Source organism: Coenobita brevimanus, chromosome 101 (genome assembly GCF_032717465.1).
Source record: "Coenobita brevimanus isolate Jiangsu-jjx chromosome 101, ASM3271746v2, whole genome shotgun sequence".
In the NCBI taxonomy this organism is placed as follows: Eukaryota; Metazoa; Arthropoda; class Malacostraca; order Decapoda; family Coenobitidae; genus Coenobita; species Coenobita brevimanus.
This window is the reverse complement of record NC_137054.1, coordinates 46548471-46576012: the sequence shown is the minus strand read 5'-3', so window position 1 is coordinate 46576012 and position 27542 is coordinate 46548471.

The window sequence follows — 27542 nt, the reverse complement described above, 5'->3', positions numbered from 1 at the left end:
CCAGCTCACACCCCCCTCCCTCATATACTTCTCCAATCCATCCCTCCACCGCATCCTTGGCCTCCCCCCTCCCTCTCCCTCCCTCCACCTCACTCACATACATTCTCCTTGTCAGTCTCTCACTTTCTATCCTCTCCACATGGCCAAATCACCTCAATGTGTTGTCTCCTAACGCTTCCTATCACACCCACAGCCACACCACAATGCTTCTTCATTTCCTCATTTGTCAGTCTGTCTCTCTATGTGACTCCACAGGCTCCTCTCAAATAATTCATTTCCACTGCTCTCACTCTTGACTTCTGTCCCTCCAACAAGGTGCAAGCTTCACATCCATACGTCAGAGTTGGTATCACAATACTGTCATGTAGTAACTTTTTCACTTCCATGCTCACTTCCCTGTTTCTTATCACTACTTTTAAAGAACCAGCAACCTTTCTTCCTTGTTGTGCCCTTTCAAGCACTTCACCCTCCAAACTTCCATCCTTATTCATCACACTACCAAAGTACTTAAACGCATTTATATTTCCCATTCCCTCCTCATCCAACCTCACTGTACATTCAGTGACATCGTTTCTCTCGAAGACCATAACTTTACTCCTCCCTACATTTACCTTTAAATTCCGTTTCTTAAACACTTTCCCAGACTCATCCACCAAGCCTTGCAGCTCCCCTTCATCTTCACTTAACAACACAGTATCATCTGCAAACAACAGTACTGAAAGTTTCCAAACACTGCCCTCTCTCACTAGGTCCACTCCAACATCCACTGCCCTACCTTGTACTGTATCTCTTTTCTAACCCCATCCATATACAGATTGAACAATCATGGAGACATGAATCATCTATCTATCTATCTACTGCCAGACGCCTCAATCCCATTTGGGGTGGCCACAAACAAATCGCCTCCAAGTCGCCCTGTCCCCCGCCATTTCACTGCCCTGCTCCCAACTCATACCCCCCTCTCTCATATACCTCTCCACCCCATCCCTCCATCTCATCCTCGGCCTCCCCCTCCCTCTTCCCCCCTCCACCTCACTCACATACACTCTCTTCGTCAGTCTTTCACCCTCCATCCTCTCCACATGGCTAAACCACCTCAGTGTGTTCCTCATAACGCTTCCTATCACATCCACATCAACACCACAACGCTCCTTTATATCCTCATTCGTCAGCCTGTCTCTCCACGTGACTCCACAGGCTTCTCTTAAATAACTCATTTCCACTGCTCTCACTCTTGACTTGTGTCCTTCCAACAATGTCCAAGCTCCACTTCCGTACGTTAGAGTTGGTATCACAATACTGTCATGTAGTAACTTTTTCACTTCCATGCTCACTTCCCTGTTTCTTATCACTGCTTTCAAAGAACCAGCAACCTTTCTTCCTTGTTGTGCCCTTTCAAGCACTTCACCCTCCAAACTTCCATCCTTATTCATCACACTACCAAAGTACTTAAACGCATTTATATTTTCCATTCCCTCCTCATCCAGCATCACTGTACATTCAGTGACATCGTTTCTCTTGAAGACCATAACTTTACTCCTCCCTACATTTACCTTTAAATTCCGTTTCTTAAACACTTTCCCAGACTCATCCACCAAGCCTTGCAGCTCCCCTTCATCTTCACTTAACAACACAGTATCATCTGCAAACAACAGTACTGAAAGTTTCCAAACACTGCCCTCTCTCATCAGGGCCACTCCAACATCCACTGCCCTACCTTGTACTGTATCTCTTTTATAACCCCATCCATATACAGATTGAACAATCATGGAGACATGAAACATCTATCTATCTATCTATTGCCAGACGCCTCAATCCCGTTTGGGGTGGCCACAAACAAATCGCCTCCAAGTCGCCCTGTCCCCCGCCATTTCACTGCCCTGCTCCCAACTCATACCCCCCTCTCTCATATACCTCTCCACCCCATCCCTCCATCTCATCCTCGGCCTCCCCCTCCCTTTACCCCCCTCCACCTCACTCACATACACTCTCTTCGTCAGTCTTTCACCCTCCATCCTCTCCACATGGCCAAACCACCTCAGTGTGTTCCTCATAACGCTTCCTATCACATCCACATCAACACCACAACGCTCCTTTATATCCTCATTCGTCAGCCTGTCTCTCCACGTGACTCCACAGGCTTCTCTTAAATAACTCATTTCCACTGCTCTCACTCTTGACTTGTGTCCTTCCAACAATGTCCAAGCTTCACTTCCGTACGTTAGAGTTGGTATCACAATACTGTCATGTAGTAACTTTTTCACTTCCATGCTCACTTCCCTGTTTCTTATCACTGCTTTCAAAGAACCAGCAACCTTTCTTCCCTGCTGTACCCTTTCAAGCACTTCACCCTCCAAACCTCCATCCTTACTCATCACACAACCCAAGTACTTAAACGTACTCATATTTTCCAATTCCTTACCATCCAACCTCGCTGTACATTCACTAACTTCACCTCTCTCAAAGACCATCACTTTACTCTTCCCTACATTCACCTTTAGATTCCGTTTCTTACACACTCTCTCAAACTCATCCACCAAGCCTTGCAGCTCCCCTTCGTCTTCACTCAACAACACAGTATCATCTGCAAACAACAGTACAAGGAGTTTCCAAACACTATCCTCTCTCACCAGGGCCACTCCAACATCCACTACCCTACCTTGTACCTCTTTTATTACCCCATCCATGTACAGATTGAACAACCATGGAGACATGACACATCCCTGTTTCAACCCAACTTTCAAAGAGAAAAATTCACTTAGTTCACCATCCACACGCACTGCAGCCTTCGCACCATCGTACATACTCTTCACAGCATTCAGCAACTTCCCATCTACTCCATTTATTCTTAACACTTTCCACAATCCTTGTCTATCCACCCTGTCATATGCTTTCTCCAAATCCATGAAAGCCGCATACAACTTCTTTCCCTTCTCTAGAAACTTTTCCACTAAAGATCTAAGAATGAATATCTGATCTACACAACCTCTTCCCCTCCTAAAGCCTCCCTGTTCTTCTGCAACTAATTTCTCTGTTCTTTCTCTAACTCTGTCTATAAGTATCCTACCATACACTTTTCCTATTATACTAAGAAGACAAATGCCCCTATGATTACCACACACTTCTTTTTCCCCTTTTCCTCTGTACAAGGGAATAATTATACCTGACTTCCAATCCTCCGGGACTCTACCTTCCTCCCAGGCCAATCTGCACATCTTCCACATCCATTCTACTACTATCTCTCCCCCATGCTTCAGCATTTCACCACACACTCCATCAATTCCTGGTGCTTTCCCCGATTTAACTTTCTTCATGGCTTCCACAACTTCTATCCTACTGATTTCTTCCTGTCTTCTCACCTCCCTCCTTCTCCCAGCCATTCCCCAGCCACTTATACTCGCATTACTTCCATCCTCTACTTTCAACAATTCCTTAAAGTGTTCTCTCCATCTGCTCACTTTTTCTCCCTTCTCCACTAGTAATCTACCATTATTATCTTTCACTCCCCTGCTAACTTCACTTCCACCCTGTCTTACTCTTTTCACCACTCTCCAGAACATTTTCTTACAGTCCCTCCACTTTACACTCAAATTCCTTCCAAATTCCTCATCCACTCTCTTCTTACTCTTCTTACTAATCTTTTCACCTCTCTCTTTCTTTCCACATATAACTCTCTCTTCCGCCTCTCAACTTCTTCCACGCCCCTATTTCTCATCCATTCATTGTATGCTTTCTTCTTTTGTGCCACAGCCTGTTTCACCTCTTCAGTCCACCACGCTGTTCCTTGCACCCCCCTCCATCTTCTCTCCCTTCCACACACCACATCACATGCTGCACATATTTCTTCTGTAAATATCTTACACACACCCTGTTTCAATCCAACCTTCAAATAGAAAAACTCACTCAGTTCACTACCCACACGCACTGCAGCTTTAGCACCCTCATACATACTCTTCACGGCATTCAACAACTTCCCATCTACTCCATAGATTCTTAATACTTTCCACAGTCCTTGTCTCTCCACCCTGTAATATGGATTCTCCAAATCCATGAAGGCCGCAAACAACATCTTTCCCTTCTCTTGAAACTTTTCCACTAAGGATCTAAGAATGAATATCTAATCTACACAACCTTTTCCCATCCTAAAACCTTCCTGTTCTTCTCCAACTAATTCGTCTGTTATTCCCTTAACTCTGTCAATAAGTATCCTACCGTATACTTTTCCTATTACACTAAGAAGACAAATGCCCCTATGATTACCACATCCTCCTTTTTCTCCTTTTCCATAGTACAGGGGAATAATTATACCTGACTTCCAATCCTCCGGGACTCTACATTCCTCCCAGGCCAATCTGCACATCTTCCACATCCATTCTACTACTATCTCTCCCCCATGCCTCAGCATTTCACCACACACTCCACCAATTCATGGGGCTTTCCCCATTTTGACTTTCTTCATTGCTTCCACAACTTCCATCCTACTGATTTCTTCCTGTCTTCTCACCTCCCTCCTTCTCCCAGCCATTCCCCAGCAACTTATACTCGCATTACTTTCATTCTCTATGTTCAACAATTCATTAAAGTGTTCTCTCCATCTGCTCACTTTTTCTCCTTTCTCCACTGTAATCTATCATCATTTTTATCTTTAACTCCCCGACTAACTTCATTGCCACCTTGTCTAACTCTCTTTACCTATTTCCGGTTCTTACAGTCCCTCCACTTGACACTCCGATTCCTTCCAAATTCCTCATCCACTCGCATCTTACCCTGTCTTAATAATCTTATCACCTCTCTGTTCCTTTCTACATATAACTTTCTCTTCCATCTCTCAACACCTTCCACGCCCCTATTTCTCATCCATTCATTGTATGTTTTCTTCTTTTGTGCCACAGCCTGTTTCACCTCTTCATTCCACCTTGCTGTTCCTTGCACCCCCTTTCGTCTTCTCTTCGCCCCACACACCACGTCACATGCTGCGCATATTTCTTCTGTGAATATCTTGCACACACCTTCCACGTCCCCCATCTGCTCCAGTTCATATTTACCCAATCATTCCTCCACTTCTCTCTTATATTCTACCTTTTTCTCATCCTTGTAACCTTTCCACTCTCCTTGCATATACTACTTCCTCCCGTCCTTCCCTTCTTCTATTTCTCCATTTTACTTGGACCTTGATTCTCACCACCACCAAGTGGTGATCAGAAAGTCCACTCCCCCAACCTCTATATGCTCTTGCATCCATTACACATCTTTGGATCCTTTCATCCACACACACACACACACACACACTATCTATCTATCTATCTATTGCCAGACGCCTCAATCCCGTTTGGGGTGGCCACAAACAAATCGCCTCCAAGTCGCCCTGTCCCCCGCCATTTCACTCCCCTGCTCCCAACTCACACCCCCCTCTCTCATATACCTCTCCAATCCATCTCTCCATCTCATCCTCGGCCTCCCCCTCCCTCTTTCCCCCTCCACCTCACTCACATACACTCTCTTCGTCAGTCTTTGACCCTCCATCCTCTCCACATGGCCAAACCACCTCAGTGTGTTCCTCATAACGCTTCCTATCACATCCACACCAACACCACAACGCTCCTTTATATCCTCATTCGTCAGCCTGTCTCTCCATGTGACTCCACAGGCTCCTCTTAAATAACTCATTTCCACGGCTCTCACTCTTGACTTGTGTCCTTCCAACAACGTCCAAGCTTCACTTCCGTACGTTAGAGTTGGTATCACAATACTGTCATGTAGTAACTTTTTCACTTCCATGCTCACTTCCCTGTTTCTTATCACTGCTTTCAAAGAACCAGCAACCTTTCTTCCCTGCTGTACCCTTTCAAGCACTTCACCCTCCAAACCTCCATCCTTACTCATCACACTACCCAAGTACTTAAACGTACTCACATTTTCCAATTCCTCACCATCCAACACACACACACACACATAAATAATCATTGCCTTCCGTTCATTCAGTTCACCACCCACCCTTCTCATCATTCTCCATGTATACCTGTGGATCATTTTGTGCCTGAAGAGGGTATTGGCCATCACCAACCCAGCACAAATGTCAACTAAAGCACTGCCATTCTCATCTACTGCTGCAGGCACATCCCACTCACCAACTACTCCATCCACCTTCACATTCCCTACTTTTCCATTCATATCTCCAATCAAAAACACTCTCTTATTCCTTTCAAACTTTTCCATGCATGCTTCCACATTTGTCCAGAACTCTTCTCTCACTCTGCTTGCACGATCTTGCATTGGCGCATAGATGCACACAATCACCCACATTTGTGGTCCAACTTTCAATCTTATCCACACAATCCTTGAACCAACTGATCCATACTCTCTTATATTCTCCTTCCATATGCTACTCACAACAATACACACGCCTTTTTTGCTCTCTCATTCTCATCTACTCCTGCGCATAAACCCCATCCATACTCCCATTCGCATTCTCTCACCTCACTGTTTAGTTTCAGTTAATCCATATGCATCCACTTTCGCACCCTCAGGGACCTGGACAATTTCTCTCTCTTTCACCTCATCATTTGCACCCCTTACATTCCATGTAGCCATCCGTATCATGTCCTTTGTTCGGTCCTTATTATAGTCGTCATCTTTTGGTCAGTCCTGGTCTGAGGCTTCTTGTTCGTATTTTTAGCTAGTTGTTCTCCGGGGAGGGGTACTAACCCTCTCCCAACCCATTTGCTGTCACGCAGGGACCACGAGTTGATTGGTTATAAGGTTACCACCCAGCGTTGTAAATGCTTTCCTGGTTCACAGGAAATCATTTGGCTTGCTACTCGATGAAGAGCTACCTTGAAACAGAGTACCACTTCACTAAGTGGGTGGATGATGAGCGCCCCCACCTACCACAAATCGAAACTTCCATCCATCCATCCATGATCCAGTCCTACATTGCCCCATGAGGAGCGTAGAAGCCCGGGGCTAGGCAAATGGACCTGACATTTAAGATGAGAGTGACCAGCCTCACTCATCCCTGAGTGGCATTGCGTAAGCAGTAAACCCCAACCATCCCTTGGATATAAACCTTCACTGGCTCAATCCAATTGGAGCGCATTATTACCCACTAAACCACCAGGCTCCAAAAGATGGTTATATGGTTACCACCCAGCGTAGTAAATCGCTTCCTGGTGTACAGGACACCATTTGACTTGTCACTCAGTGTAGAGTCACGCACAGGCAGAAGGATAAGGAAAAGAATGGAGGAAAGAAGGACAGAAGCGGGAGTGTAAAGTCACCCGTTTGCAGAAGGACAAGGAAAGAAAGACAGAAAAGGATGGAAGGAAAGAAGGATGGAGGAGAGGAAACAGCAGACACCCGACAGCAGCACTACATCGAGTGATTGGATGGTAAGCGCCCCCAAATACCACATAATATCGAAACTTAAGTTCTTAAAATAATAAATAGCTAACCTGTTGAGCTAGGACACTAATACCCCTCAAAGTAGGCCCCTTCTAACTTGACACACGTAGCCCAGCGTTCTTTCCACCGCCTGAAACATTTTTCAAGGTCGGTTTTCGGTATCTCCTGCAGGTGCTTTGTCGCATTCGTCATGATCTCTTCTCTCGTCTCAAATCGGGAACCCATCAGTGGAGTTTCGAGCTTGGGGAATCACCAAGAGTCACACGGAGCCATGTCTGGTGAGTAGGGAACCTGCCGGATCTGCGGGATGTTGTGCTTGTCCAAAAATTTCTGAATCAGTTGAAGAGAAGGGGCAGGGGCATTGTCATGGTGCAGCTTCCAACTTGCCACTTTCTCCTCCACCGAACTGCGTCACGAAGACGACAAATAACGTCTGCGTAATAATGTTTCTTGACAGTCTGACCTTCTGGTGGGTATTCGTCATGTACAACACCACGGTAGTCGAAAAAAAAATGTCAACATGCAAGTGCATATCACCTTGCTGTGGACCCGTAGTGCATTTTTTGGCTGAGGCGACCCTGATTGCTTCCACTGGGACGACTGTGCTTTGGCTTCTGGATCGTACCTGTACGCCCAAGTCTCACCTCCAATGATTACAATATTCAGTTAGTTTGGGTCGCGATTTGCACATTGCAACATGTTATGAAGAACTTTCATCCGAGAGATCAGAACATGACGAATGCGACGACGCACCTGATGGAGATACCGAAAACTGGCTTTAAGAAGAGTTTTAGGCAGTGAAAAGTCCGCTGGGCTACATGTGTTAAGCCAGTAGAGGCCTACTTTGAGGGGGATTAGTGTCCTAGCTCAATAGGTTAGCTATTTTTTTTCGTTTTAGAGCCTAAGGTCAAATACTTTCTGAACAGACCTCGTATAAAGAAAAGTAACATCACTTTCACATTAATTTACTGTTGCTGTATTTTCCACGATGTTAAAGAGAGGAAACCATTTAATAAAGTTTTAATATTTTTCAACCACGAACGTCTGTAATCGGGGATTCAGATCTGGATACATATCCAATGATTTTGAGATGTCATTACTAAACTACAGTCTTCCACATTCCTACCCAATTTGTTTCACATGTTGATAACACTTGAAGAGTTATTGCTACGTTTGACAAGAAACATTTGCTGATGATTTTTATACCCGTTTCTTGTAGTGTAAATCGACAGGTTAACTGTGAACTACTTACGAGTAACCATATAGTCATGTCCTTTTTTTTTTTTGTTGTTGTTGTAATACTTGCATCAGTTTCTTTCGTAATGTTTGTGCTTTGATAGGTGAAATAGCATAACATTTCTGAACGTTCCTTATAGTCTACCGTTTGTACGTTCATGTACAGAACATCTGCGTATAACATGTTATTCTTTGCTGTATTCGTTCTAAGTTCTCCATGATTTTCTTGTAATATGGTGACCAAAACTGAAAACAATACTCCAGATGCAGACACACTAACAAATTGTAGAAGGATTATATTATCTTATTTGGATATGAAATGATCTGCCAATAAATACTTGGTTTTAAAACACATTGTTATAATTATTTTTTCAAGCTTTTTTCTTGGTTTATGTTCATAAGTTGAGGATCATTCAGTGTAGATAATTTTTTGTTTTCATTTTTATTCCCAATATTTAGGACTTTGCATGCTAAACATGAGTCCAGTCGAATACTTTAGTTTATCATGATCTCGAATCAGTTTTCTTTTCTTCTCTTTTCATTCCTTTTTTTTTTTTTTTTTTTTTTTTTTTTGTTCAAGGGTATTTGCCACTGAGCTCTGTAATATGGAGAAGCTTTCCAATGGGTAACACAACTTAATTTATGTAGCCGCCGCTAGGGCGGCGCTGGTGTAGCGGCAGCCATGTTACACCTCGCCTGATGCCCATGGTTTTTGAACTGAGGTGTTCGTTGGGTTTTTGAAAGCAGCCGATGATTCCGTAATATATAGCGCCAAGGTCAGCCGTGCAGCTTCTGGATGCAAAAATGAGTACAGGAATTCGTCAACGAGAGATGGCGTTACATTTCACAAGTAAGAAATATATCTTGTTGCTAATCTACAACATTACTGTCTTCTGGGGTGGGGCGGGAAGATTTTTTCCCCGGTATCCCTGCATGAATGAGGCCACTAAAACGGGCCCATTTATCTCCAGTCTTTCTCTCCATGTCCTCTTCTCTTCTGCTCACACTCTTCTGTAGATATTTCCATGTTTCTTCCGCCGTTATCAATCTGGATATTCGGTTTCATGACATGGGTACTCTAAGGACTTCCATCATTTCAACACCATTACTTCGACATAAAACAGATTTAACATCATTATCATTTCAACGGTCATACCACACTATCTTTTCCCTTTCTGCCATTACCTTTCTCTGTCTTAGTGCCATAAAGGGTAAGTTCTGCACTGCAGCAACCTATAGCGTTGTTTTATACTCATTGACTAAATGTACCCGATGTAAATCGTTGAATTAGGCAGAAAAGAAAAATCATAATCCATATATGTTTTTGTACTTTAAGCGACGAGTGTATCTTTATTAATAACCACTGCTTAGTGGAAATAAAGTATTTGAATTTGAATTTGAGTGCTGGTGTTCCAATATGGCGGCCAAAATCACACGCTCGCGGCGGAGATAGCCTCTCCATACCATAGAGCTCAGTGACATTTGCTCTGTTGCTGATTTTTCTACTGTCAGTGAGTCTGGATATTTTGCAACACAAACGATCGTCAAGACAATCGTTATAAATCGGAAATAGTATAAGACCTAAACCTGAACTCTGAGATACTGTACGTGCAACATTCATCGTCTGATTCTTTTCCGTTAATAACAACTCTACGTTCTGCGATCGATCCATCGCAATACTCTGCCTCTGATACTACAGACACTGAGTTTCTCAGGGAGTCGATTATAAGGAACTTTATCGAATGCTTTCAGGAAACAGATTACACCACCTGATTTATGTTTATCGTATATACTAATAACATAATTGAAAATGTTTGAGATTGATGAAACATGATTGTTTCAAATCAATGCAGTGAGTCTAGGACAAGATTATGTAGTGCTCAGTTTGTAAGTAATTGATCTCTGTTTAATTGCTTCCAACAGCCTGCATACAGTTGACACTAAGCTACTGAACGGTAATTTCCTGGTTTTGAATTTTTTACCTTTCTGTGTAATGGATTTACATTTGCCAGATTCCAGCCACGTGAGACAGTCCCACCATTTAGTGAACTGTAGAATATTTTGACTGAGGATTTTGATATTTAAGTCTCCTTTATAACTCTTGGAGATATTTCGTCTGATCCCGATTTTTCTTGACTTTTTTTTTTTTTAATTATTATTAAAAGCATTTTTCTCTTACTGAACCTGTCACTAAATATACTACTGCCCATTTAGTTTAAAATTAGTGGTTTGCAGATTGCTTGAAACAATTATCAGAGACAAGTTTGTGAAACACCTAGAAACGTACAAAATCATTACAGAATCGCAAACATGGTTTTCGAAATAATCTCTCTTGCCTCACTAATCTGTCGGACTTTTTCAATATAATATTGAACATGTATGACGGTACTAAACCTTTTGACAGTGTCTGCCTCGATTTTCAAAAAGCTTTTGACAAAGTTCCACACAAAAGACTCCTTTAGAAGATAAAGACATATGGTTTCAGCGGCAGTGTGCTCAGGTGGGTAGAAGATTGGCTCACCGGACAAAAGCAGAGAGTTGTAATAAATGGGAAAGAGCCAGCCAGGGTAAACGTTACAAGTGGAGTGCCGCAGGGTTCAGTGTTAGGTCCTATTCTTTTTCTAATATGTGTAAATGATAATGATGAAGAATTATATTGTAAGATTTCAAAATTTGCTGACGATACTAAATAGGTAACAGAGAAGATACATCACTGCAGAGGCATGCAGTTCAGAGAGATCTTGATCAGCTGTTTAACATGGCCCCAAACATGACAAATTGATTTCTATAATTATAAAAGTAAAGTTCTAAACATTGGCAGTAAAAATGTAAGAGCTAGTTTTAACGTGAATAATGTCCAATATGATAGCGTAAGCAATGAGATAGACGTAGGAGTTAAAATAACAAAATTGATTTAAAACCAAGCAAACAATGTATAGAAGCTGTAAAGAAAGCCAATAAATTGACTGGATTCATAGGTAGAGCATTTGAATACAAATCCGATAATGACATCCTTACTTTGTATAATTCGTCAGTATGCCCGCACTTGGAGTGTTGTATTTAGTTTTGGTCACCCTAATATAAAAGGGATGTGGAGAAAACTGAGAGTACAGTGAAGGGTGACAAAGATGGTTCCTAGATTGAGAAATAAGTCATTTGAGGAACGTTTAGAAGCCCTGAATCTCTTCATCCATCCATCATCCAATCCTATGTTGCCCCATGAGGAGCTTAGGAGCTAGGGGCTAGGCAAGTTGGTCCCTGAGTGGCAATACGTGAGCAATAAATCCCAACCATCCCTTGGATACAAACCTCCACCGGCTCAATCCGATTGGACACAGTAATTACCCACTAAATCACCAGGCTCCGGAATTTGGTTATATGGTTACCAGCCAGCATAGTAAATGGTTTCCTTGTGTACAGGAAACTATTTGTCCTGTCACTCAGTGTAGTCACCCACAGGCAGAAGGAAGAGGAAAGACTGAAGGAAGGAAATACAGAAGAGGAAGTGTGAAGTCATTTGTAGCCGGAAGGACAAGGACAGAATGAAAGAAAGAAAGACAGAAGAGGATGGAAGGAAAGAATGATTGAGGAGAAGAAAGGGCAGACACCCGAGAGCAGCACTACATCGAATGAGTGGATGTTAAACTTTACCCTAACTAAACGAAGGTTATGAAGGGATTTAGTTCAAGTATTCAAAATATTCAAAGGACACGTATATTTCACAGTGAATCGCTCAAATTATACTAGAGGGAAAGGGCATGAAACTGTTGATAAACGATTTCAGTCACATGAAGCTAAGTATTTTTTCTTTAATAGAGTTGTAAATATAGGAAAAAATTGCCCTCAAAAATAATGAACTGTGTTACAGTACTAACTTTTCATAATCGATTGGATTATCTGTCACATAACCCCTAGCTAAGTATGTTCACTCCTGAATAACATTTCTGTGGTGTGTTATTTTTTTCTTTTTCAGAGCCTGGAAGATATGACAACTTTTTTTTTTTTTTTTTTTATGCGAGGAAGAAGGAACCAAAGGCCATGAGCCCGCAGTAACAGTTCCCTCCAAGAGAAAAACAAAATACAATAGAGAGCCAAATTCAAGATCCGATCATTTGGAGATGCCTGGACACACTACGTTTGAAAGACTGGAGATCATAGGCAGGAGGAAATACAGACAGAGGGAGACAGTTCCAGAGCTGACCTGTTGCATAAATGAAAGACTGGGAGTAACGGTTAACTCTTGCATTAGAGAGTTGGACAGAAAAGGGATGAGAGTTTGCTGCTAGACGGGTGCTACGCGCCCGTCGTAGAGGTGGAGGAATGCAAGCAGACAGTTCAGAGGAGCAGTGACCATTAAAGTAGCGATAGAAAAGAGATAAAGATGCAACAGTGCGGCGAAGAGACAGAGGTTGAAGGGAGTCAGTAAGAGGAGGAGAGTTAATGAGACGAAAAGCCTTTGACTCCACCCTATTGAGAAGAGCTGTATGTGGGGAGCCTCCCACACATGAGAGTTGTACTCCACACAGGGGCGGATAAAACCCCTGTATAGAGTCAACAATTGTGCAGGGGTAAAGAAAGAGCGGAGTCGGCTTAGCACACCCAATCTCTTGGAAGCAGATTTTACAAGAGATGTAATATGATCTTTCCAAGATAAGTCCCGAGTAAATGAAACCCCAAGCATGTTCAAGGATGATGCAGGATTAATTTGAATATTATTAAACATTAGTGGGTATACCTGTGGAAGATTTTGTCGGGTTGATAGGTGTAAGAACTGAGTCTTAGATGCATTAAAGACAACCATATTATTTTTACCCCAGTCAGAGATATGAGCCAAGTCAGACATTAGGTGTGCCATAGCCTCATCCCTTGTTTCTTGAAGTAACTGTTGAGATGGGCGTTGCGGGAACCGAATGGAAAGGTGAAGGGTGGAGTCATCAGCGTATGAGTGGATAGGGTTAGATGTACAGCTTAGAAGATCATTGATGAATAAAAGGAAGAGAGTTGGTGATAGGACAGAGCCCTGAGGAACACCACTGTTGATAGATCTAGGAGAAGAACGATGGCCGTCTACGACAGCGGCTATAGAACGACCAGAAAGGAAGCTAGCGATGAAGGCACAGATAGAAGGATAGAAACCGTAGGAGGGCAGTTTGGAAATTAAAGATTTATGCCAGACTCGATCGAAAGCCTTTGAGATGTCAAGTGCAATGGCAAAGCTTTCGCCAAAGTCCCGAAAGGAGGATGACCAGGAGTCTGAAAGGTAGGTGAGAAGATCGCCAGTGGAGCGTCCCTGACGGAACCCATACTGACGATCGGAAAGAAGGTTGTGATAGGAAAGATGCCTTAAAATTTTTTTATTAAGAATTGACTCGAAAACTTTTGAAATACAGGACGTTAAAGCAATTGGACGATAGTTGGAGGGTTGGGAGTGGTCACCCTTCTTTGGGACTGGCTGAATGAGAGCAAACTTCCAGCAAGAAGGAAAGGTACAAGTTGACAGACAAAGGCGAAAGAGTTTGCCTAGGCAGGGTGTAAGCACAGAAGCACAGTTTTTGAGAACAACAGGAGGGACCCCATCAGGCCCATATGCCTTGTTAGTACTGAGGCCAGTAATGGCAGAAAATACATCAACTGAAGAAATTTTAATGTCAGCCATGAGGAAGTCAGAGGGGGGAAGTGATGGAGGAACAGCACCGGAATCGTCTAAGATGGAATTGGAGGAGAAAGTCTGTGCGAAGAGATCTGCTTTATCAGTAGAAGAAATAGCTACAGAACCATCAGAGTAGAAAAGAGGAGGGAAGGATGATGAGGTAAAGTTGTTAGAAAGATTTTAGGCAAGGTGCCAGAAGGAGCGAGAAGAATTCGAGTTGGAGAGTTGAGAGCATTTAGTATGGATGAAATTGTTTTTAGTAGAGCGAAGAACAGACTTAGCACGATTCCGGGCAGAAACGTAAAGATGATGTGATTCAGGGGTGGGTTGGCTCCGGTACCTTTTGTAGGCCTTCTCCTTGTTGCTGACAGCATTAGAACAAGCGTGATTAAACCAAGGCTTTCTTGCGTTAGTCAACATCGATAAATATTGATGATTTAATGTTACTCTCCCTTTCAGGTAGATAGTGTAAAACAAAATTTCCTGTCCCTCTTTCCTATGAAATTTCCATGACAGTTTTTCTATGCTGCATGGTGGTCCTTCTCACTATTTCCTGCCAGTTTTGGCTGGAGGGTTTGGTGGGTTTGGGAGGGAGCCTTCCTTCTTCTCTACCCTTGTCTTTGGCTGATAGATCAGTTTTGTTAGTTACAACCTTCCCTATACCACGCACCCACGAAAGACCCAACAGCTCTATTGCTTTTTCCTTTCCTATCTACTCCTTTGTACATGTACAAAAGAAAACAAAAGAATTAAGTTTGAATCTTGTACTAAAAATGTTGTAAAATATGAAATTGCTCGCCATCTCAGCTTTACTGTTTGTATGCAGATCTAACACCGGTAAAGTGAGCTTTGTGAGCGCGTGTCGAACGCGCGAGGGCCGTGTTTTGACAATTTCCCCCTGATATATTATTCCTTCATGATGGTAGCTGAACAATGAAAAATATTCTGGAATGAAAGACTATCTCTCTCATACACCCACACCTACACCCCCCCCACACACACACATACACACACACACACACACACACACACACGTAATAGTGAAAACGATTCCAATGGGTTCCAACGCCTTTATGGATGAGTTTTTAGTTGATAAAATTTATTACCTCGCCTGGACGGAATCCGACGATGTATTGTTTTTGGTAGTTTATTTATTCGTTTGTTTGTTTGTTTTTCATCAACATTGCGGAAAAACGGCTGAATGAAATTACATTAAACTTTCAGGATATGTGGGCATTGGTCCCAAAAGAAAGTAATTAAATTTTGGAGGTAACTGAGTGACCCTGAAAGGTCTAAACCGAAGTCACGGATTTTCAGAGGACTATAACTAGAAACCGGTTGAAGATAGGGACATTTACCATCATCAGCATAAGGGAACTCCAATATGGGCTTCCAGTTGGCACCAAAGCCTTTGACCTTGAGTGACCTTGAAAGGTCAAACTCAAAGTCACGGATATTAAGGGAGTTATAACTCGAAACTGGTTGCAGTAGATATTTACTATTATCAACATACAGGAAATCCCAGAAGGGCATTTAATTGGTACAATGAACTTTGACCTTAATTGACCCTGAAAGGTCAAACTCAAGGTCACGGGTATTCAGATGGCCACATCTCGAAGCTGCTTGAAGATAGTGATATTTACTGTTATCAAGATATAGGATGTCTCATATGGGTTTTCATTTGGCACCATGACCTTTGACCTTGAGTGAACTTGAATGGTCAAACACAAGCGCACAGATTTTTGAGGGCTATAACTTGAAAGCAGATGACAATAAAATAACTGCTATCGGGTGAGGTTTGTTGTGCCTGACACCTCTTGTTGAATTTATGTACCACATGCAGAAAAAATTTCAACTCTACTTCACATAGGAGTAGAGTTATTAGCTTCGCTTAGCGTGACAGTCAGGTCGGGCCAGGCCAGTTGGGGTCGGACCATTCATTTCCAAACTTAACTGAGAGTAAACATTGCTTGCTCGCTCGTAATAATTGTTGATGTAATTAAAGAATTCACTTGGGCTTGATTAAGATTGTTCTTGCTTTGTTGTATTTTGTGATTTCAGCGAGGATGGTGATAAGTATTTTTATTTTTTCCATTCCATGTGATTTTGTTGATAATGGAGTTTGTTTTGCTGTGCAACAGTTCTAAGCGATGCTATTCCACCATTTTAGTGTATAACTTTGTACAGACTGCATATTGTACAACCGTACACATTCCTTGATAGCTTCATTTGGATTTTCTAAATACCTTATCCATGTATTATTGGTAGTTGTCCAAATAATCGATTTTCAATTACTAACCATAATTATCTTAATTATTTGAAAGCCAGAATTTTTAAAGTATGGAATTTTCCTGTAGCATGATATTTATGCTGCTGTCACTGAGGTTAAAGTTTGTTGGATGATCGCTATCACTGAACTCATCTCTGCACAAAATTCATCTTCTACAAGGACATTATCGACCAAGTTTTCTGATGTAGCCAGTACAAGTTGGAGGATAATTTCTCCACGCGTTGGTTGTTGTATGAACTGTTGTAGTAACTTTCAAGCAAGTTTTTGTACAAGGTCACTTTTGTCTGAGGACAATGATTCATTTTATCTTCCAGTGGTTACATTAAAACCACCGTAAATTATAGTACTGTGGATGCAACTTATTTCCCAATTTGTTATATATAATTTATTGTCAGTTCCCCTTCACTAAGCTGGCTGACAATAGATTATTTCAGCCACTGTATTACAATGTGATTCATTTTAAACCTGAACGTTTATTGTGTCAGTATTGTCGATAGGTGGTTTTGAAATTAGTAATAGATGGAGATTCTTTGTAATATAAATAGGAATGCATCCCTTCCCATCCATTCATTTGTCACTGTTAATTATACTAGAACCAGGCAAATAATATTCCTGTATAAAGTCCTTGTTCAGTATTTACCCATGGTTTGGTAATTCCGATTACATTACAGTCGTCAACCGAACCACGAGTCCAATTCAATAAATTTCATATGCAGAGTTCGCGCATTTACGGGAGAAACTTTAACACGTTAATTTCTTTGACCGAGAGTTTGAGATTTCTGTCTTACCTTGGTCTGAGGTTATATTAACTTGCCCTTTCCCGTGATTCATAAGTGTTCTTTCTCCAGAAAGAGCGCATGTCATTCAAGAGACGGCCAAGAAGAAATGTGTGAGACTGATGTAAAGCGTTTTGGAATATGTACCTAATATGTCAAAATTTGCGGAAAGAAACAGCCGTGACTTGATGAATATCACTCAAAAGAGTGCAGGAATGAACGTTGGGAGGATACAACACTTGCCATTGTCCAAGCAAGGCTTACCCTGATACTGGTGCGTTGGACAGAAAATGGTACAATTTTGATCACCATAACCAGCATCACACTGTCTTGAATCAATGTCTGTCAGTTCCATGCATCAAATATCACATGTTTGAACACTGCTAACCCGCTTCACACTTCGCCCCATGCACCACAGTTCATAGGTGTATGGTAAATATCAGTTCAGCTGATTTTCAAGGTTTCAGCTAACACCCTCCTCCCATAACACAGGTGCATCAAAATGAGTAGAAACTGTATCTCAGTAACTTGGCAACATTTGGTTGTAGAACTTTACACATCCAATGCCTATGCCAAACCCCAGCCTACTGATTTTCAAATTGCTAGACACCATCTTGCATGTCAGCATTCCTTGAAATTAAATACATAACAGAACAAGAAAAATATATGTTAAAGTGATTGTTAAGGTGTACGAATGGAAAAGCTGCAGAAACAAGAGATGAAAAAGCACAGAACCAAGAGAGATTTAGGGTGGGAGGAGAACAAGTTCTATACCCATTACTACATTCTACCAGCAACAAACTTTTTGTGAGAACAGTGCGCAATGTAGTAATGGCTACAGAACTCTGACTCTCCACCCATCCCAAATGCTGTCTTGTTTAGTGTGCTTTTTTATGTATCCCTACATCTCAACAATCATTTTAGAATAAGATTTTTGTTTTTCTAGTTTATCATCTTTATGGAAGCAAGCTCCGAAATACACATTAGCTATACTATTAAACTGCTTAACTTTATGTTAATCGCAACAGCGATTACCAGTTCAGTATACGTAAAATGCTTATGTGGCACTGACTTGCACATTTCACAAAAAATTCCCAATGTATCTTGAGAACAGTTAAGAATATGTCAAAGGACTTAATATAACTGGTGAGGAATTGAACAGTCTTGGAATTTGCTGCAGACATATTTCTTTTCAGTGACTTGGGGGGATGAGCTGCAGCAAGTGATTGTTGAGCACAGCAGGGAACTGCAAACAGGAATGCTGTGATAACGAAAGTTATAGTATTTAATAAGGATATGGAATCACTGCCAAAATAATTAAGGAAAGATGGGGAATAAAACATAATTTTTATAATAACGAGGATATATTAATTTTGTCCCCCCCCCCCGTTGTAATTTATGGATGAAAACACTGTGTTTAACAAAGTCCCTAGAAAATAGCAATAGTAAGAAAAGAATGGAAATGATAGCATAAGTAACAGTGCTTACTGGGATATGATGAAAGTTCCTTAGGTAAGGAAACTGAAGGAAATTGAGTCCAAGCACCACAGTAAACCCCTTCATCTTGAGGATCTTTTTATTCGTTTTGTCAACTATACTGCTGGCGTTGAATCAGTCTGTATGTTTGTATGTCGTCATTTCCTGACAAACGTCCTATCCATACTTTGCACACGCACCCACTGTGGATCCCATTGGTGTAATTCCGAGGTTGGTTCAGGTTCTCGGCTTCATTCGTGAAATGTGGGTGGCAAGACGCTTAGAGTTAAAAAAATACTCTGACCATTTAGATATACTGGTAGATGTGCATGTGTTTGTGAGAGAGAGAGAGAGAGAGAGAGAGAGAGAGAGAGAGAGAGAGAGAATTTCCTTTAACCTGTCTGCGGCCAGTGTTGTCAGTATAGGACAGACTAGGCATTTTCAAAAGCTAATAAAGAAGTTAGCCTTGCTGAAAGGACCTGTGAACTTCGCGACTATGAGCCGATAGGCGGACGGCAGTACACATAGTATCCTTCCGGCACAATCCCTCACACAGGAACCCTGGGAGCTAATGGGTTAATGATGCATTTGGCTTTGTGCTGCTGCGACGGCGAAGTTGTCACGCCTCTGACAGGGCAAACAGCTTTGTATGCACAGCGAGCTGGTACGCATGTTCTACCTGCCAAGAGTCGATAACATTTTCAGCTGAAGAGATGCGCTGTAGCCGAGTGCATTGTGAAGTGTGTTTCTAACCCTTTCACCTTAATGGCTCCTATTGAGATTGATTAATTCGTCTGGCAAAGCGATAAAAAGAAATGGGCATAACCATGATCACACTGGAAACTAGGATAACAGTTCCAACCAATATTTGGAGAGAGAGAGAGAGAGAGAGAGAGAGAGAGAGAGAGAGAGAGAATGATATGGAGTAGTAATATTTGTAACCCAAGGTTCACCAAAATATGAACCCAGTAGACTGCAGGGTAGAGTTGCCTCATTCCTGCAGTCCACCATCCATCCTTCAGGGAATAGGGAGGGAGCTGAGGGGCGTTTGCATAACGAGGCAGCGGAGCCGTCCAGTTATGTCAGTGCCACCGCGCGAAGGCTCCCCTCTTCGGCACTAAAAAAGCTTTAATCCGTTTATATATGTCTAGTTTAAATGGAACAGAGTAACGACCAATTGATCAGAGAGCAGAAGTGTTGGAGAGGTTTTTGTCTGCAGCTCGTTGATACAGCCCGCCGATGATGATGATGATGATGATGATGATGATGATGATAATGATGATGATGATGATGTTTCTTCCACAGGCCGGGAAGGATACAGGATGGCAGAGACTCCAGACATTGTTATGAGTGAACACACCTACATCCAGTTCACAGTGTCTCTGGCCTGCAAGGAGTCTGTCGCTTGCTTCAGTGAGTCCAGCGGCTACAGGCTGGCCCCGACACCCGCCGTTAACTCTACATTTACTCTAAATAATGAATGGACTGAAACTATACACAACAAATATGGCTCTGTTTTAATAATTCTTTCAAGTAAAGCTAATTAAGAAGTAAGGAACGTGGAAAAATTATTCCATACTCATATTCTGCACACACCTGTACAGGTGTGGAGGTTGAGTACTCTGTAGACCACGGTGCGTCGTGGCGGGCAGTTAGAGAGGCGTGTCTGCCATCACAGCCAGACTGCACAGAGTACTGGTCAGCCTCCTCCCTCATCTCAGATTTGCACGTTGGTTCCACCAGCCTCATATATCCTCTGCCTAAATCAGTCAGGTGAGTGACTCCGGGTTTCCTCATTTTATGTATCCAGCATTTTGTACAAATGTATACCCAGTGTGTTTGCTAAACCTAAGGATTTTAGTTATGCAAACAAAAGAGAAGATCGTCAGGTATGTTCTTGATAGGAGTAGTGTTTAATGTCTTGACTGTGTAGAAAAAGAGTTACTGTGTCAGTTTACCGGTGAGAGCGATGAAGTGAGAGATCTGTGTATAGTGCGGACCTCTCAGTCATCTTGAATATTTTTCCCTCCTAATAATGTTTCCTTTTTACTCTGATGTAGAGGGCCCATATCAAAACTAAATATTATTGCGTGACCCTAATCAAAATATAGGTTAAAATAGTTTTCTTCCTGGAGGCAGTAATCTTGGCAAGGTTTCTAGTCAGGTTTTCTCAGAATTTCAGTCCGCGTTCTTCACAGAGTCTCCTTAACTGGTTTCTTTTCCATGTCTTCAAAGACGAACACCATAAGAAATAAAAGCCTAACTTTCTTAATTATAATATTAGGCGGTTGGGCAGATGTTTGCGGTGCTGCACATACAGTGAACACGGTTTGTGTCTGTAAATAAGGATATGCTGAGTATGGGCGAAGTCCTAAACAAGAACTCAGAGCGCAACACTTGCATCCTGCCTTTGTTTTAACCCTGGAACGCATTCGAGGACACTAACGTGACCCACGCAAACTTTGGCCACATGGCCCTTGCTTCCAATGTGGCCCAAGTGGGTGGTGTTCTCAGTAGCTTCCTAAAATGATTGGCTGTGTCGGGTGAAGGTAGTTGGTGCGCGCTCCTTGGCTAGGTTTTTCATATAACACAGGTGTGGGCTATAAAAGTGTCCACGAATGTGTTACACTACTAGACATTTAGTGCATGGACAAAATCGATGTTTTTTGCCAGGAGACAGGGAGTCGGCTTGCTGCCCCCCCCCCCCACACCCCCACACACCCCCACTGCCCACTGGTCAACGGACATCGAGTTCCATTCCTTATACTCGTGCCTATAGTCTTTACTTAATTTTTTAAAAATTGTCTTTGAGGAGGATGGATGGTGAACTTGTTGAACGAAAGGCAATGATAGACTACGTGTGTGTGGATGAGCGAATGAGAAGACAAGTGTTGGATGCAAGAGTGTGGAGAGGGTGGGGGAATGGAGTCTCGGACCATCACTTAGTGATGGCCAAGGTAGAGCTGCAAAGAAAGTGGTTGAGGAGACGAAGGAGAAGACAGGAGGAAGCAGCTCCTGTGAGAAGAGTGGAGAAATTGCAAGATAGTGAGAAAATAACAAAGTATAAGAGCATAGTGGAAGAAAGATTGGGAAGGTATGAGCTAGAGCAGATGGAAGGAGTGGAAGACGTATGTAAGATATTCACGGAAGAGATAAGCGCAGCGTGTGAGGCGGTTTGTGGAGTGAGGAGGAGATGCAAGGGTGTGCAAGGGACAGCATGGTGGAATGATGAGGTGAAACGAGCTGTGGAACAAAAGAAGAAGGCATATGGTGAATGGTTGGCGAGTAGAGGTAGGGGAGAAGATGAGAGAGAGAAGAGAGAGGTATATGTGAGCAGGAGAAGGGAGGTTAAGAGACTGGTGAAGGAGAGTAAGAAGAAAGTGGATGAAGAGTTTGGGAGGAATCTGAGTGTGAAATGGAGGGAGAGTAAGAAATTGTTTTGGAAGGAGGTAAAGAAAGTAAGGCAGTGTGAAAGGGGAAATAATAGGGGAGTGAAAGATAGGAATAATAGATTGTTGGTGGTGAAGAGAGAGAAATTGAGGAGATGGAAGGAGCACTTTGAGGATTTGTTGAATGTAGAGAGTGAGAGCAGTATGAGTATAAGTGGTTGGAGAATGGCTGGGAGAAGAAGAGATGAGAGGAGGGAGGAAGAGATCAGTAGGTCGGAAGTAGTGGAAGCGATGAAGAAGATTAAGCTGGGAAAGGCCCCAGGAATTGATGGAGTGTGTGGTGAAATGCTTAGGTATGGGGGTGAGATTGTTGTGGAGTGGATATGGAAGTTGTGTAGATTGGCTTGGGAAGAGGGAAGGGTTCCAGAGGACTGGAAATCAGGAATAACTGTTCCTCTGTACAAAGGAAAAGGGGAGAGAGAAGTATGTGGTAACCATAGAGGTATTTGCCTTCTTAGTGTGACTGGTAAAATATATGGTAGAATACTCATTGATAGGGTTAGGCATATGACAGAGAAGCTAGTTGGAGAAGAACAAGGGGGATTTAGGAAGGGAAAAGGGTGTGTAGATCAGATATTTGTTCTAAGATGTTTAGTGGAGAAGTATCTAGAGAAGGGAAGGAAAGTGTATGCTGCCTTCATGGACTTGGAGAAAGCTTATGACAGAATAGATAGGCAAGGTTTGTGGAAGGTATTAAGAATATATGGAGTGGATGGGAAATTGTTGAGTGCTGTGAAGAGTATGTACGAGGGAGCTAGGGCTACGGTGCGAGTGGATGGTGAGCTGAGTGAGTTCTTTGATCTCAATGTGGGACTGAAACAGGGGTGTGTGATGTCTCCATGGCTGTTTAATATATATATGGATGGGGTTGTAAAGGAGGTGCAAGGTAGGGCAGTGGATGTGGGGCTGGCCCTAATGAATGAGGGTGAGATTTGGAAACTTCCGGTGTTGCTGTTTGCTGATGATACAGTATTGTTGAGTGAAGATGAATGGGAGTTGCAAGGTTTGGTGAATGAATTTGGGACAGTGTGTAGGAGGAGGAAGCTGAAAGTTAATGTAAACAAAAGTAAAGTTATGGTGTTTGAGAGGAATGAAGTCACAGTGTGTGCAGTGAGGTTGGATGGTGAGGATATGGAGAATGTGAGTGCATTCAAGTACTTGGGTAGTGTGATGAGTAAGGATGGAACTTTGGGGGATGAAGTACGTGAAAGGGTACAGCAGGGAAGAAAGGTTGTTGGTACACTGAAAGCAGTGATGAGAAATAGGGAGGTGAGTATGGAAGTTAAGAAGTCACTGCATGATGGTATTGTGATCCCTACCCTGACGTATGGATGCGAGGCGTGGACCTTGCAAGAGGGGAACAAGTCAAGAGTGAGAGCAGTGGAAATGAGTTACTTGAGAGGAGCATGTGGAGTGACGTGGAGGGACAGGTTGACGAATGAAGAAGTGAAGGAACGTTGTGGGGTAGATGTGGATGTGGTTGAAAAGATTAGGAGAAATACACTGAGGTGGTTTGGACATGTGGAGAGAATGAAGAATGAAAGACTGACTAAGAGGGTATATGTAGGTGAGGTGGAGGGAGGAAGAGGGAGGGGTAGACCGAGGATGAGGTGGAGGGATGGAGTTGAGAGGTATATGAGGGAGGGGAGGGTGAGTTGGGGGTAGGGTAGTCAAATGGTGGGTGACAGAGTGACTTGGAGGCGTTTTGTCTGCGGCCACCCTTTGCGGGATTAGGGCGTCGGGCTATAGATAGATAGATAGATAGTCTTTAGTTACCCCTGGAGGATTACACTATTTTTTTTTTTTTTTTCTGTCAGACTGTAGTGTTAAGAGTACACTTTAAGTCCATACCTTGTAGGTTTAATAAAAACAACTCCAGTTTTTATTTTTTATTTGGTACACAAGAGTGACCGCGAATGTGGTGGCGTACCAAAAAAAAAAAAAAAAAAAATCGAATGGTTACCAGGGGCCAGACGTTTGACTTTGTCCTATAACCTTGACCTAGGACCGATGGTTCTAAAAATCAAATAACTTCATCCTTGACTGATCATCAACCAGTCCACCAAGTTTGGTTCAAACGGGATCAAATCTGTGAGCTGACCTTGCCCTTTAACGCAGTGATCACAAAATTTAATTTCTTAATTCTTGCCCGACATTCAACCCTTCTACCAAGTTTGGTCCAGAGCAATGAAAACTGTTGTGATAAAGGTTCGGTCATCTCACCGTGCTTTGTGACCTTGAACAATGTTCTTAAAATCGAGTAATTTCATCCTTGACTTGCACTCAATCCCTGGATAGCTCTCAACACTTACGTCAAGTCTGGTCATCACCCGCCTTTAGCCAGCAGAGCGACAATGTTTTTGCCTGCCTCTGTGTGTGTGTGTGTGTGTGTGTGTGTGTGTGTGTGTGTGTGTGTGTGTGTGTGTGTGTGTGTGTGTGTGTCCATTTTATCTCATGAACGGCTTGAGCTATCAACATGAAACCTTCAGGGTATCAAGATATGGGCAAAGTCTTGGCCGAGTTCGAAAATGAGCTCTTGGGGTCAAGGTCAGGGTCACCAAAATGGCTGCCAAAGGTCAACTAGTTTTTATCGCCCTCCTTAATCATCTCATCAATAATCAAATTTTTATCGTTTCGGTTTCGTCGACACGGCAGGTTGGCAGCGGAGATAGTTGAATTTAGCAATGTGCGTATGATGAATGCTACGGCGCCTCGCTTTACACCAGCACTCGCGTACCGTTAGAATCCATGTTGCTCAAACAAACTGGACTATTTTATTGTTTTCACTTTGACGTGTGTTTGTGTGTGTGTGTGTGTGTGTGTGTGTGTGTGTGTGTGTGTGTGTGTGTGTGTGTGTGTGTGTGTGGTGCAGGTGCTAACGGTGTATCTGTGGTTGCAGTGGAGGTGCTAATGGTGTGTGTGTGTGTGTGTGTGTGTGTGTGTGTGTGTGTGTGTGTGTGTGTGGTGCAGGTGCTAATGCTGTATGTGTGTGTGTGGTGCAGGTCAGAAGTGGGGCGGGTGCGGTGGGTGCAGCGGGCTGGGTGGAAGCAGCAGCAGACATGGGCTTTGTCTCACGTGTACGTTGGTGATGAGTGTGTTCATCGGTGCTCCGGCCGTGGCCTCTGTGACGCCGGGGTCTGCCACTGCAACAAGGGATGGACTGGTAAGAACTTGTCTCGCTGTGGTTGTTAAATCAGCTTCTTAATTAAACAAGTGTAAATACATCGACCAACCTTATTGCACCATGTTCTTCACTAATATAAACTGTGGTGGGTCTGTTCGTAGATTTAGTTCTCAGACAGTTAACAATGATATTAAGTGTTTTTGCTCAGCCTACGCTGCCTATTCCAGAAATCTGCTATTCCAACAACACAACAGCTTATTGCTAACCAACACTTTTCACCTGTGAATGACCATCAATGCTCAACGTTTGTGTTGCATGGTCGGTGGGGACGCCCATCTTGCACTTACTGGGTGTAATGGTACTCTGTTTCCGGGTGACTCAACATTGAGTGACAAGCCAACTGATTTCCTGTGAGCCAGGAAATCATTGTGTACGCTGGGTGATAACCTTATAACCAACCAACACGTGTTCCCTACGTGTCAACAAGTGGGTTGGCGGGGGGCTAGTGCCCCTCCCCGGCAAACAACTAACTAATGAGAAGCCACGGAACAGGACTGACCAACAGGTGACGACCAAGGATTGGACAAAAGACATAGTGCGGATTGCAACATGGAATGTCATGGGTGCGAATGATGAAGTGAAAGAGAGGGAGATTGTCCAGGTTCTTGAGGGTGCAACAGTGGACATATGTGTATTAACCATGACTAAATAGATAAGTGAGAGTGTGAGATGGAGAATATGGATGTGGTATATGCGTGGGAGTAGGTGAGAATGAGAGGGCTAAAGAGTGTGTATGCATTGTTGTGTGCAAGAGATGGAAGGAGAATATAAATGTGTATGGATGAGTTGGTTCAAGGATTTTGTGGGTAAAATTGAAAGTGGGAATACAAACGTGGGCGATTGTGTGTGTGTGTGTGTGTGTGTGTGTGTGTGTGTGTTTGTGTGTGTGTGTGTGTGTATGTATGTGTGTGTGTGTGTGTGTGTGTGTGTGTGTGTGTGTGTGTGTGTGTGTGTGTGTGTGTGTGTGTGTGTGTGTGTGTGTGTGTGTGTGTGTGCGCGCGCCAGTGCAAGATCGTGCAAGCAGAATGAAAGAAGAGTTATAGGCAAATGTGGACGCGTGCCTGGAAAAGTTTGAGAGGAGTGAGGGAGTGTTTTTGATTGGATAAATGAATGGAAAAATAGGGAATGTGAAGGTGGATGGAGTTGGTGAGTGGGGTGTGCCTGCAGCAGTGGATGAGAATGGCAGTACTGTAATGAACACTTGTGCTGGGAAGGGGTTGGTGATACCCAATACCCTTTTTAGGCACAAAATGATCCACAGGTAGATGTGGTGAATGATGAAAAAGGTGGGTGGTAAACTGAATGAATGGAAGGCAGTGATTGATTATGTGTTTGTGGATGAGGCAATAAGGAATGTAATGAGTGCGAGATCATTTTGAAGTTGGGGGAGTGGACTTTCTAACCACCACTTGGTAGTGTGATGGTGAAAGTCAAGGTTCAAGTGCAATGGGCGAATAGAAGGAAGGAAGAACAGGAGGAAGTAGTCCATAGAAGGTTGGTAGAATGGTTGCAAAAGCATGGAGAAAAGGAAGAATATAAGAGAGAAGTGGAGGAGCAATTGGGTAAAGATGATTTGAAGCAGATGGGGGAGGTAGAAAGTGTGTACGAGATATTCACAGAACAAATCTGTGCGGCATGTGAGGTGGTGTGTTGAATGAAGAGAAGATGAAGAAAGGGGATCCAAGGAACAACATGGTGGAATGAAGAGGTGAGACAAATTGTGGCACAAAAGAAAGCATATAGTCAGGGAATAGGAAGCAGAGGCATGAAGGAAGTTTACAGACGGAAGAGAGGGTTATATGTAGAGAGGAAGAGAGAGGTGAATAGATTAGTGAGAGAAAGTAAGAAAGAGTGGATGAGAAATTTGGAAGGAATATGAGTGTAAAGTGAAGGACATGTAAGGCAATGTTTTGGAAGCAGCTAAGGAGAGTAAGACAGGGAGATAAAGAGGTTAGTAGGTGAGTGAAAGATAAAAATGGTAGATTGACAGTGGAGAAGGGAGAAAAAGTGAGCAGATGGAGAGAACACATAAAGGAACTGTTAAATATACAGAATGAAAGTAATGCGAGTATAAGTGACT